Raw genomic sequence first — 5,984 nt, 5'->3', positions numbered from 1 at the left:
CTTGTACCTGGGAGTCGGGGTGTTACACAAAAAACTGTGTTAATATCTACTGAAGAGGTGGAGTTTGGTGTTGTTGTTGCTGCATGCACTTTGCAAGTTATATAGATACAAAGTCAGTTGCATGACTATGCAATCAATATGAAGAAAATTGCTTAATTGTCTGATTCTTTGAGTGCAATGCACATATATCATAAATTGATTCAACATTCAATATAAAACATATTGATTTTAGATACCATTTCTTCAAAGATCATGTCGAAGATGGAAATATTGAAGCTTATTTTGTGAATACCACATATCAACTTGCGGAAATTTCTACCAAACCAGTTAAGGAAATATCATTCTTAAGAATCTTAAATGGATTGGGAATTATGGAATCATGTTACGTACCAAAATCAAGCTAAAGATTGTAGTGTTGATAATAATGTTGATTTTTCTTAATGCATATTTTGATATGCATGCAACTTTGCAATGTTCGTTGAATAATTCAGAAGTTGTTGTTCATGTTTAGAACTTCACAGAGCTTTGCATTTGCAATTTGCGCTGAATCATTCGGAGTTACTAGCTTACAATCAAAGTTTTTGTAGAATTCTCATTTTATTCTTAATATTTTTTATTCTTGTTGAAAAATTAAAAATACCAAAAAATGTTTTTCTTTTGTGTATTTCAAAAATCAAAAATTCCAAAAAAAATTTCTTTATTTCTGTCTATTAAAAAATATTTTTCTTTTCATTTTGATTTTGCACATCATGGAATTGACGGAAGCACAAACCATAATTTTTGGTTAAACCTTGACATTTTGAGTTTACACCAACTTATAATTTTGGTTATTTGAAAATTGTTTTAATGATCAATTTTGTTTTAACCATGAATTTGAGAGAGACTCGATTGTCTATCTTCTTGTACTATGCAGACTCTTCGACGCATTACCCATAAGATTTTTCGTCAAAACCAACTAGAATCGAGGTGTGCCCAAACTTTGTGTTTATGATTTTCAAATAATTATCAGCATGATGAAAATGAAACCCACCAATCAATACACTTTAAGGAATTAGCGATGGACAATTCATTGTTCTAGATTTTACAAAGGAATTAACAAAAGAAACTTCTTATAGTTATGCCTTTGCATGATGTTCAAAATGACATTATCATTATTATGCATGGTCTTTTACTAAAATTGACCAATACCATGTCATTACTACCTAAGAAGATCAAGGTTTTGTTTACATGAAATGAGATTTTTGTTTGAACATTTTTTTTGTCCTTTTTATTACTTCCAATCAAATCCATGATTACTTCAAATCAATTACATTGATCCCTCATTGTTTTTCGTACATTGTTTTGTTCTTATGTTAAATTGCAAACATGTTTGAAAATGTAGAATACCCTTAATACTGAGTAAAAGAGGCCCTTTGATACTTCTCTATAAGTATTTGATTGTAATTCATGAGAAACCACACAAACACTTTGATATCTTTGTTGATATCTAGGGAAGAGGTTTTTCCCCGGATCTTACTACCTTTATATTGAAGTAATATTTGATATCACGACTTATCCAAAGTTTTCTTCAAATTGATTGTACCTTTTTCTTTGGAACATAATTGCACTAGAATCCTTGAGGTTACAAGTAATACCATCTTGTACCAGGATTCTACAAAGTCTGTTTCATGATTCCATGTATTCTACCTATAAGTGGATGAAATGCAACCCTCTCAATAATAAATATCAAAGACTGTTTCATGTTCGATAATCAGTTGCTAATATTTTCAGTTATGGGAACACTATGTGACCACTTTGGAGTAGGTCATACACTATTGTTTCTTTCTCTTTGATCGAGGGGAAAAACTTATGAATATTACATGTGTTGGATAATGACGATGTCTCTTTAGTTTTTTCACTCTACACGTGGCGATTTTTATTGGTTAAGGGTTCAAATTAAAAGTTGAAGCTACTTATAAAAAGGGTTTTGACTGTTCTTATGAAGTTTTCTAACCTCCGTATTTCTCTCAAGAACGGTAACCTTAAATCGTTCAAGTTTTCTACAAAAGTCTTAACGTAAATCCTCATCATGTCTAATGTCGATCAGTTTAACACTACTGATGAAGAATGGTCAAATCCTCAAATGTAGATCCAGTCTAATAGCATTTGGTTTAATCTTGATCTTGCTCCCTATCATGAAGAATTGAAGATGCTTGTTTATTGTTTCAATGATGATGTTCTTTATTATGCGTTAACTACTTCCTTTGCCATTCCGATGAAGTGATTATCCTTAGCTTGTTCAACTATTTTCTACATCAAGGATTGTGAACTGATTACGTTTCAGATGGAAAAAAAGGCAAGAAGAATATCACTAAGATACAGTTTACTCATATTATGAAGCTTAAATCTAAAGGTCTGTTTGAAACTCTAACGCTTGATCACGTTCTTTCTATGTTAAATGAAATGAGGCATTACCTCCTATTACTCTTATCAGTGCTTTTCACAAATCTAATTTACCTTTTATATGGTGTTTTTGTTGGATTAGGTGTCTAAGATATTAACTAAATTACTATAAACTTAAATTATTAGCAAAGTCCTTTTGGTTGCCCTCAATCCTAGTAAGAGATTGGAATGCTATTGGGAGGGGGAGAGAGAGAGAGAGAGAGAGAGAGAGAGACTGATTTATTAATTTATTATATGAGTAATATAATAATTAAAAATCAAAATAAATAATTTATTAATATGTTTTGAGAAAAATATATTAATTCCAACCTGTATTCTTTAATTATAAATTAATTAGAAATTAACTAGAATTAATTTTGGGATTAATTGGAATAATTAAAAGTGGAAGGACTAAAGGTGACAATGTTCAAAAGATTGGCATTGACCAATTCTAAAACCTCCCTAGGGTTGGACGAATTCTATGGGGGGTTTTGGAAGGTTTCTAGAGCTTATCTTGGGCTTGTAAGGAAACATGGGGGAAAGCAAAAAGGATTACGCTTATCCAAGGAAACATACCTTATCCAAGCCCCTTTAGCACCTATATAAATGTTCCTTATGCGTCACATTTTCAACACTCATTATTCCTCTAAAAATTCTGAAAATGCTCCTCCCTCTACTCTCTCTTCAATTACCTCCAACTTCTAGTGTTTGGGTGTGAGCCATTAGAGACACGACATTTCTGGTGCTGGCTTTTTGAAGTTCCACAAAGAAGGAAATCAAGTTCATTTACAATAAAAAAAACTAAAAGGTATGTTTTCTAATAACCCTTATCCAATTTCAAAAATAGCAATCTACTTTAGGATTCTTGATTTCAAATTTTTGTTTGCATATCATACTGAGAACATAGATCCTTTAGGGTGTATGCAAATTTAAGGTTGTATATTTTCCCCCAAAAATATGATTTTTGTGATCTATAAAACCCATCAGTGGTATCAGAGCACATGTTCCCCGTAATCTTACACAAATTTGAATAAGGTCAAAAACCCTTTTGATGGTCTTCGATTTGGGCAAGGATTTTAGAACTCCTAACCTCCTTCTTTAATTTTTGAAATTGCTAGAGTTTTGGTAGGGTTTCTTTGTTTTGGATAATTATTAGTTTTAAATGCCTTAAAATTGGAGTATTATTTATTTGGTAAATCCCAAAACTTAATTTCTAAATTAGAGGGTATTAGCTTTTGATTACAATATATTTGATTAATTGATTAATAGTAAATAAATTGTTTAATCATTATTGGTTTAATTTAAACTGAATTAATTTTATTAATTTTAAAATTTGTAAATTAAACCTACTATTTTTGAAAAAGGTTTTTAAAATACACCTTATATATATATATATATATATATATATATATATATATATAATATTATAAGTTAATTACCATATGTATAAGCCTAAGTCATTTGTATCTCTAGTATGCCTCATTCACAAAGCCGAACTATAAGGGGTATAAGGAAACTGCCTATAAAATGGTAGTTAAATGAGTGTTCACTCTCATCCACTACTTCCTTGTTTGGTGGAATGTCGTTAACAGAATGCATCTGATAGGACATTAAGTTCTTTAAAAGTATAATTCTATTAAAGTAACTAAAACATCTTTTATAAAACTAACTCTTAGTTCTTCAGGAAAATGTCAAAATTATACGAATCCATAAAATTGCACATTATACTTTATAGTAGTTAGTGGAACGTGTGTGGTTAATTGACACACTAATAGTGACTATAAAGAGTAATAATGAGCATCTAAAAATTATCATTAATTAATGGTTCGTGTGTGGTTAATCGGAACACTAAAATGAGATGACAAATAACATCGAGAGTGACAAGCATATTTGTATGGTTATTCACATCTAGTTTGTGATCTTCGGTATCCCAGTCACGAATAGTAGAGCATAAGTTGAGATTAAACATGTCATTGAGAGACTCAATGAATCTCCGAAGATTTAGGAATTTCATAGTTCGCAATTTGTGAATTCCTTTTACCTACCTTCATAAATTCGCAATAAGATTACAACATCCCTCTTCATATTTGTAAATTTTTATTTTAGATCTTAGCTTTAATCATTTACTATGGGTTAAATATTAAGGATAAATGTCATCTAACTAAAAGTATTCTTTTTCTCTATAGATTGTTGAATATTTGAGATATTGAAACTGATTTGGCATCTTTGGTTATTTAGGGAAGCCTTTTTAGGGTTTTATATTTATGGTAAATATTTTATGTTCCCTATAAATAATCATTAGGTTAGCTTTTGATGTAAGCTTTTTCCCGATTAAGGTTTTTCTTTGTACGTTCATATCAAAATCAATGTACACAAAACCTTGGACAGATTACTTGCATATGATGGTGATTGATTCATGATTGTTCTTGATATTCCACATTTTTCACCTCAGATTTATTCGTCACAAGTGGTATCAGAGCGGTTCAGGTAGATCTCAGCGATTATTACAATAATCGATCTTGTTTATGGAGATATTTTTTTTTCGAGAATCTCACCTTGTTCTTCAAGTTTTGCATCTTTTTTGAAAAGAAAAGTATAATGGCTCGTTTTATTGCAAAATCTTGTTCATCTATGCTGTCTTCTACACATTCTTTCTTCTAATTTGTTCTTAGTTCGTGTTTTGGAAGAGAAATTGAAGAAGAATTTCGTGTTTTTTTCTCATATTCATGTTTAGATCTACTTTATTTCTCTAAAAATCATCTCAGATCTATTTTCTCTCTCTAGAAATATTATCAGATCTACTTTCTCTCTCTTCAAGTTCAGCTTCTTGTTAAAGATCCAATGGATCGTTTATTCTTTGACTCTATTTTAGAACTTGGATTAAATGTTACTAAACCAATCTATGGTGTCAAAAAAGTGACTATGTTTCATATTCTTGGTAAATATCTGTTGATGGATGTTACTGAGTTATATAATCTTTTTGTTGATCGAAAAATATCTGAATATTCATGTGTTGATATGGGTGAGTTACAAAAGGATGAGAGAATAGTAGAACAATTTTCTATTATCCATAGACATTTAAATCGAGAAAATAAACAACAGATTTCGAAGATGAAAATAGCTGAGAAGATAGAGAAAGTTGTTCTTGATGTTCTTGGTGTTCTTGGTAAAGTTCAGAATTTTCTTCATGTTTCTAAAGAAAAAGTGACTTCATATGTACTGTTGAGGGGAGTCAAGTGGTTTAAGTTTTTCAGAAGTGTTACATTCCAAATTTGGTACTTTAGAAGATGAATCTCAAAGAGATTCTTCTGAAATCGTGAACGTGAAGTTTTGTTCAATTGGAACTCAAATAGATGATTTTTTATGTTCTGATGATATTTTTGAAGGAATGATTCCTTACAGAAAGCCAACAATTCAAGATGTTCAAATTTACCAATCTCCAAAAGTTTGTGTACCAAAGGCTTGTGATGTTCAGAATCTAAAATGTAATGAACATGTTCAGATCCGAAAATCATATTTGAAGCCTCATAATCTTAAAAGAAAGAGGAAGAAGAGGAACAAGA

The sequence above is a fragment of the Lactuca sativa genome, chromosome 2, assembly GCF_002870075.4.
Source record: "Lactuca sativa cultivar Salinas chromosome 2, Lsat_Salinas_v11, whole genome shotgun sequence".
Taxonomy (NCBI): domain Eukaryota; kingdom Viridiplantae; phylum Streptophyta; class Magnoliopsida; order Asterales; family Asteraceae; genus Lactuca; species Lactuca sativa.
Note: the sequence above shows the minus strand (reverse complement) of the source record.